This window comes from Dasypus novemcinctus, chromosome 14 (genome assembly GCF_030445035.2).
Source record: "Dasypus novemcinctus isolate mDasNov1 chromosome 14, mDasNov1.1.hap2, whole genome shotgun sequence".
In the NCBI taxonomy this organism is placed as follows: domain Eukaryota; kingdom Metazoa; phylum Chordata; class Mammalia; order Cingulata; family Dasypodidae; genus Dasypus; species Dasypus novemcinctus.
This window is the reverse complement of record NC_080686.1, coordinates 46,227,683-46,236,367: the sequence shown is the minus strand read 5'-3', so window position 1 is coordinate 46,236,367 and position 8,685 is coordinate 46,227,683.

Here is an 8,685-nt window from a genome sequence, read left to right as displayed (position 1 = left end):
CTACAAATTCTCTAATAAAAAATGATTAAAAGATGAAGATAGTGCAAAAAAAATACAGACTAATATCTTTCATGAGCACAGATGCAAATATCCACAATAAAATATTGGCAAACTGAATACTGTAATGTATAAAAATAATTATGAAACATGACCAAGATATGCAAGACTTGTTTAATATTCAAAAAACAATCAATAAATCCATCATATTAACAAGCTAAAAAAGTACAATCCTATCATCATCAAATGACAAAGAAAAACATTTGACTGAATCCATACCTATTCATAATAACTCAGCAAATTAAAATTTTTAAAAAATTATCTCAAATTTAAAGTAAATTAAAAAAAGAAACAGCTATAACTAACATCATACTTAATGATAAAAGATTTAAAGATTTCCCCTAAGATTGGGAACAAGGGAAGGATGCACATTCTCATCACTTTTATTTTGCATAGTACTAGCCACAGTAATAAGACAAGAAAGAATAAAAGCAATCATGAAGATTGGAAAGGAAGAAATTAAAACTGTCTCCATTTTGTAGAGGATATGAATTTCTATGTACAAAATCTCCACAAATCTCTAAGAAAAACCTTAGAACTTACTTTGTAACTAAAGTAATAAAGAATGTGTGGGATTGGTGGAAGAAGGAACACAGATCAATAAAACAGAACAGAGAAGCAAGAAATAGACCCAAATATCCTCAAATGAATTTTTGCAAAGTTTAAAAATCAATTCAGTGGAAAAAGGGTATTCTTTTCAGCAAATGGTATTGGAGTAATTGGACATACATGAATAAACAATTGAACCTTGACCTAAATCTCACAACTTGGAAAATAAATGATCTTAAAATGGATCATAGGCTTACATGTAAACATAAAACTATAAACTCCATTAAATTATTCAATAAATTTAAATGTTGTGGGGGCAATTTGATAGCTTGCTTACCTCTGTATTATTAGAATGTGGTATTAAGTTTGGCACATAGTAACTGCTCAAGAAACATTGAATAAAATGAATGAAATAACAGTTAAGAATTAATATCAGAATATTCAAACACTTTACACTGATTTTAGTCAAGGACTAATTCAGTGCTTTTCTGGGGATCAAGACAGAAAACTGTTGACATCTAGCAAATTTTCTGAAACCCATGTGCAAGTAAGTAAACCTTACAAGCATATTTTTAAGCCTAGAAAATATGAAATTGTCAATAAAGGAAGTAAATCCAAATCTACACTAATATTTGTCAAGTATTTATTCCATCAGTAAATATTTACTGTGAAAATGTGCAAACCCAATACCAATAATTAATCATTTCTTTATTCAGACACTTGTTAATATCTATACCACTTTTTCCTCACAAAAGAGAAAGGAATTGAAAACATTAAAAATTGGTGATTGTAATCTAATGGAGCCTTCTCTAGGTGATTTACACATTAATTTGTGACTCTGAAAAAGAATGAAATAAATATACAGAATTCTATCAGTATAACAGGAACAAGGTAGGGAGGGGAATAATGTACTCCTTTTTTCACTCTCCTTATAATTAAAAGTGATTGAATTGTTCCAGATAAAGACGAAAATAAAAGAGAGGATACTTGCTAACAGGTATCTTAGAATTACTGACTGATAAGAAGTGTAATGTGCTGATAGTGTCAATTAGCCCCCACTTAGCTCTGATGTACTGCAGTTGGCTTTTCACAGCCAGAAAACACTTCATTTGGTATAATTCTGGCCCTTTCTTAATCTTCATTAAGAAACAAAATCTGAATCATTTAGTCAACTAAAATAAGGAATTGCCGTCTTGCTCAGAAAAAATCACTGTTTGGGTAAGAACTAGGCAGGTTGGACTTTTAAGAGAGAATCTTGAAGTATAGTGGCTTATAAAGTATTGTGTTATAACCAGTTATTTAGAATATGGTTGAGCCACAAATAAAGACGAGCCTAAAAGCACCTTAAGGTTTAGAGATGGAAGTATACCCAAAGCAAAAAAAAAAAAAAAAAAAAAAAAAATTAGGAAAGAGTATATTTTAATCTCAGCAGTCTAACTCCAAATATATACCGTAGACATTATACTAGCATATTTTAAAGCGGAATTTGCAGTCACATACACTAAAATCACCTGGGGTACTTATTTGAAAATACTGATTCCTTGGTCAACTTTTGATTTAATGAACTTAAATTTTGTGCTTTTGCTTTGTGTTCATTTGCTTTGATAATGTGTTTTGATTATGTTTGTTGCTTCAGGAAATTAGGTGAAACAAGTCCAGCTGCATACCAACATCAAGACCACTGGTGTTTATTTTGCCCTATGATGATTCTTTAACAATGTACATCTCTTCTATAAACACAGTTTGCATGCTCAGAACTACTGTTTCTGTTGGCCACAGCTACATGTTCTACGTGCTCACTAGCATTTTTATGGAAAAGAGAGGAAAGAAAGGAGGAGAAACTAATATTTTTAGGGAAAAGAGAGAAAAGGAAGGTAGAGAAACCACCGTTCTTTTCAAGTCTTAGAGCCTCTTATCTTACTCCTCTCTTCAATAGAAACAAGGAAAAAAAGAAAATCAAAAAATGTCTCACCCAGCTGGGCTGCTACTACCAGGTTTTGTCACCTTGCTTCTGTTTTAGTAGCTCTTTGTCACAAAACTTGTGGCAGATAATTTTTTAGTACTTCATCCCATATATATTCTAAAATATCTCAGAGGTTCTGTTATTTCTAAATCTTGATTCTGGTCTATGTGCAAATGGCAACAGTATATCTGGTGAATTTTGAAGATGTTTATTAAGAGCTCTACTTTAGAGAATTGTCCACTGCCTCTGCACTACTTTTTTCACGGATAGGAGTGGGATGGAGAGTGGTTAGAACCTAAAATCCTTTTCCCCTCAATCACTGAGTCAATGATTACTGAATTTCCATATTGTGCTCAGGAATATATTAAGGGCTGATAATGAAAGGACAAATGCCTTTGTCTTCGGATCTGGCAAATTTTATTGAGAAGAGAAACAGACAAGTACAATACCTTCAAAAATATGATGAACAGAGGGTGTTATGGGAAATAGCAACAGAAACCCAACCTCAGGGAGCAATGGTCAGGGGTTGGGATGTAATTTGGGGAATGAAAATTAATAAGGATGGAGTATTTGAGCCTTGAAACATTAAAAAAGAAAAACAAACAAACCTTGATTACTATCCTAAGGAGTTTGTACTTTATCTTGCAGTCAAAAAGAATGATTTGAGAAATGATATCCTATTTGCATACTTGCTAAGGGCAAGGGCTGAAGTTAGGGAGACTGATTAGATTAAGAGGGTGTTGTAGTGATGATTAGAGAATTTAGTGTTTTCAATTAACGAGGAATGATAGAAAGTACTTAGTAATTAAGAAGCTTGGTTCATATGAGAAGAAAGAATTAAGAAAAGAATCCCTGATTTCCTCTTGGGCATTCAAGTGGATGATTGTGCCCTTTCACTCATACAGGTATTCCTGGAAGTCAAGTAACACAGGTCACACTGGAAGATGAGCAGTCTGATAGAAAGGTGTCCCTGTGTAATGAGGGCCATGTCCACCAAAATGCCCAATAAAAAAGACAAAACTGGGAAGAGCATTTATTTAATAAAGACACTAAGTTAAAAGTTTATGTAACAGTGACCAGAAACAAATAATCAAATAAAATAATTGTCTTAAAATTTTTATTATCCATAGAAGTCACCAAATAACTTTCCAAATAACTAATACGAAACAGATTCCAAGAATTCATCCATGGTCCAAAATCTGAAGAAAAATATGTAGTACTTTCTACTACTAAGTTAGAATGTGCTTCCTCTTGGTCTAAGAATCCTGTGATCTAAAAAGGCCCCAACCTAAAATCTGAGCAATATATTTTGGTATATCAGGAATAGATTAAATTCACCAATGTCCATTTCCTCTTTTTCTTCCGGGGCACAGAGATAATTGCATTGCCCATGTTCCTCATATAAGATCAGAATTACGACTCAGGACTGGCCAATGGAAAGCTGGCAAAGTGATGTACTTGGATTCCAGGTCTGCCCCATGAAAGTCAGCTGTGCAAAATTTCTATTTCTTCCTTTTCACTCCATAATGATCTTGAAGACCATATATTCTTCAGGATGGAAGGAGCTAGGGTATCTAAATGACATGGGAGCAGAGAACCCCTGTCAACATCAATGTTTGATACATGTGCAAGTTACTTACAGAGATGAGGCAGTTGCTTGAGTAGTTAACATACTGTACCTGATATAGTTTCAATACCCAGAATGGTGCACTGCTTTAAAAATATCTTGACTAAATAGCATTGGCCTTGTGATCAGGAAATAGACAGTGAAGAAACTAAGCTTAAGAAGTATCAAGATGGTGATTCATCTTACATAGGGGCACAACTTCTAAATAAAAGGAGACAGAAATAAGTTGGAGAAATCAGCAAAGGCTTATTAAGACTGAGACTTTGAACTTTTCACTCAACAAAGGAGCAGCCATGAAGTTAAAAGAAAAAAAAATAGTGGACAAATGTGCAAATATGATGCAGTTTAAAGAAATATGGCTATGAAAGTAATTTACATATGGTTACTGGCACAAAGAACTGACTAGAAAAAAACAGTTAAGAATCCCATTAAGTTCAGAAGTGGATGGGGCATAAACTTTCAAAGGAACTCTGAGTCCAGTTTTTAAAATATCTACAGCATTCGAGGAGAACATACCCCCAAGATTCACCTCATATGGGGTTTGAGAAGACTCACCTCAACAAACAGCATTTTAAGGCTTATGAAGAAAAATGGAAGGAGTGCCTCTAAAGAACAGAAACAGACCTAGTAAGAGAATATCCACCAATCCCACATAAGGACTGACCCGCAGAATTCCAGCATTTCTTTGGAACTGCCTAATACCCATCCATCTCCTTCTTTCTAACTGGAGATTTAAAAAATGATGGTTAATCTATTCCTGATATACCAAAATATATTGCTGAAATCTAGATCGGGGCCTTTTTAGATCACAGGATTCTTAGACCAAGAGGAAGCACATTCTAACTTATTGTAGTAGAAAGTACTACACATTTTTTCTTCAGATTCTGGACCACGGGATGAATGCAGCCACTAAATGAGGGAGTTTTAGGCTTTCTCCATTGTGGAGCAATGAGTGTGCTCTATATATGGCAATGCAGAGAGAGCAAAGCAGATATCTGGTAAAAACAGAGCAGACTGAGGCAGAGACTACTGATGCTCAATCAAACCTGTTGCTCCTTTTATTCATGGACAGAGATAAAGTTACATTTCCCCCCTCTCTTCCATTCTATGGTTCATCTTAAAGGCTATCTTAAAGCTGGTGGCATCACAGATGGAAAAGTTCTTGTTCCTAAGTGCAGGGAGCTGAGAATCTCTGTATTTTATCTTGTGACAGGAGTTTAACTACTGTCATGGTGGAATTGTATGTTTTAGATACTAACCTACCATGACTAGTGTCATGTCCTTTCAACAGCTTCCAAAAGTCAGCAATTAGAATGAAAAAGATTTGGGGATTAACTACATATTTCTATACGAATATCAGTTACTGTATTTTTGTTTTCCATTATGTATTGCACTGCTATGTTTAGTTAATCAATATTCAGAAATTTTCCTAAAGGGAAAGACATTGAAAAATGAGGTTAATAATTTTCACATGATTATATATTAAATATCTAATTTGCCATTAATTTCAAGAATAAGATAGGCCAAATTAATATATGCCTTTAATTACTTTAAGTAATTAAATTTCACAGTTTAAAATGATAATTAACACATTATTCATGTAATATTTCAAAAACTTGTTCTTTTTAATCAGAGGATGCAGGATGGTATAGTTAAAAATGAAAAATTAAGAGTGGCCTTCATCCTTGTTTTTCTTACTTGCAAATTTACAACTTTGGACAGTAATTACTCTCTCAGCATCTGGCTTTCCCACAGAAAAAAATCAAGTTGGTAATAGCTAAATTTCAGAATTTTTATAAGGTTTAGATAGTTTAATCCATGAAAAGCTAGCCCAATAGATATTCAATCAAATGTACCTATATCCTTTTCATTGCCCCCATTAACTCATACAGTTACCCATTATGAACCCAATTAATTTTTATGCAAAACATCACAGAAAAATCAGATGAGGCAATGCTGATAAATGTGCAGTTATGGACGACAATAGGTGTGACTAAAAATGTGCTTCTGGGATAAGAAGAAAATGATTCACATAGAATTGATGCTACCTGTGACATCATATTCTACATTGTGAATTAGCTCTGAGACCCATAGTCTTCACTAACTTGAATTCATTAAATTATTCATTTGTTCTACAATGTTATTGAGTACTTCAATGGGTACTCGGGATTATAGTCAGACTCTACTTATGCATTTGGGAGTCATCTGCCTAGAAGTGATGACCATTAAAAAAGAGAAAGGATGAGATCACTGAAGCAAGAAATGTATAGCAAAGAAAAACAAATTAAAAACAGGGCATTTAAAGTCCTGTAATGAATCAAGGATGAAAGGTGCCAAAGAAGTAGAAGTACGAAATAATATACTCCTCCCAAAGCCCGGATATGAATTTCAGGAGATGGTGCTAAGCAACATTATCAAACATTGCAGAGAATTTATGGACCATAAGAAGTGATAAAAATATCCACAAGGCCAGTTATATGAAACTTGCACAAAAAAATGATCTTTGTAAATAACAAGAAAAATAATTTTAAAAAATGATAAATCCTATCCATTCTCAAAACTTCTGCCTTCTCTAGGACTTTTCCCTAACTGCTCCAGATCACACCAAGAAGTCCCAATAGAGTCTGTACTCCTATAATATAATAAAACATAAATTTCTTTTCAGGCTGTTTTAATCTTAGACTTTTCTTGAATTTTTCCTTTGCTTTCTTTCACCATTTATACATCTATTTACTATTGGCCTATTAATTATATCTTTATAATTGGTGGAGTCATTCTTCTCTAGGACAAATTGCAGTCCTGATTTCACAGAATTTGCACATATCATATTGATCTTTCTGGAATTAGTGTTCTTTCTTCATTGGTATGACCTTTGTAAGCAACTTTTAAAATCTGTCCTTCCTTTCATAACACAGCTTCACATATCGCCTTAAATTCATTTTCATTTTTCCTTACTCACCCCAAAAATAAACAAACACAAAATATTTCACCTCTTAAAATCAGTTAAGAATCACCCATTACTAATTACATGTATATTCATATGAAAGTTGATACTTTTAAACCGGTATTTAACATTTTTCAACTGCATATAAAGTTAAATAGAACAAAAAATATGAAAAGGAGCATTCTGTAACCCATATTTTTTCTTCTTCTAATTCTCACTCCCAAGAGGTAGCCACTTTTAACTCTTTTTAATGATCTGTTATGCTATTTACCTCATATTTCTAAATAAAATGATATGTCACGATTGATTTTTTAGTTTAATTATTATCATAATTCATGCTACAGAATATGAGAATGTTGCTTTCTAACAGTCAGCATCACTCTTAAAGCCAGGCAAATAAGGCTCCTGCCTTGGCCCTGTACCTTAAGGTCTTCATATTTTGGAGTCTTCCTCAGAGTTTTCTAAGAGCCCCTCCTCTACCTAAGACTCAGGTAGGCCAGCATGCCTTCTAGGTGGGATTCCTTGTGGTAGGACAAGGACACGAGTGGACTTACATCCCAGTTTCTTCCCTTCAGAGTGTTTGCTCATCTTCTTTTTCCATGTATAAGGTCAACCATATTTCCTAGAGTTTCAGGACTCATGCCTATGTTATTGATATAGCCCCTGGGCTAGATTCAAATGTGGCTTGGATCACCTCCACCAGCCAATGGGTATTTCTTTCTGGGATCATGGTGAGATTGGGCTACTAGACTGACTGATGTTGGATAACCTCCCAACTGATGGTCCAGACCCCTGGATCCAAGGGTATGGATGGCAATGCTTCGTCTTGAACTATATAGGTCCATTCATTTATCAACTCTTGCCTGTCCATGTTCTGGCCCCCATGCCACCTTTTTTTTATAGCTCCTGGGAGGGTGGGCATGGCTGCAGACATCCTTGACCCTTGCAGTACTGTCATTGGCATTCATGGAGGTCACCACCACACCCATGTATGTTCTGCACCGTATGTCAGACAGTCCTTTGGGTGTTGTCACACTTATATCTTCTGAGTGTTCTCAAAAATACTACTTTGCAAGGTCAGCTGTCCCTTCTGATCAGCTTCCTCTCTTGCCTGTGAAATATGTGGAGGAGTTGTGCTGTCCCATATTGGTCTTAAGCCTTGCTGAAAGAATAAAGGCTGACTCTTGCATCAGTGGGGCCACTCCTCTCATAGCCCATGGACCTTTGCCTATCCTTCCCATTGAGGGTGGTGTGGAAGGTGATGGTGGCAACAACATTGAAAGAGAACACATTCTAGGAAGGTAGTGGAGATGGCCTAAACAGTTCAATAAAAGAAACTGCCAAGAACTGAGAAGAAGGTCCAATCTGAGATTTTACAATACTTGCAAACTAATAAGATTGTCCATCACTATTTCATGGATAGTGGCATAAAATACGAGATTCCTTGGTCAGAGAGAGAAGACTTCATTACTCACAGCACAGCACAGCTTGAGTAAGAACATATTTGTGTGATTTCCTGATCCCCAGTACCAACAGTCTGACACA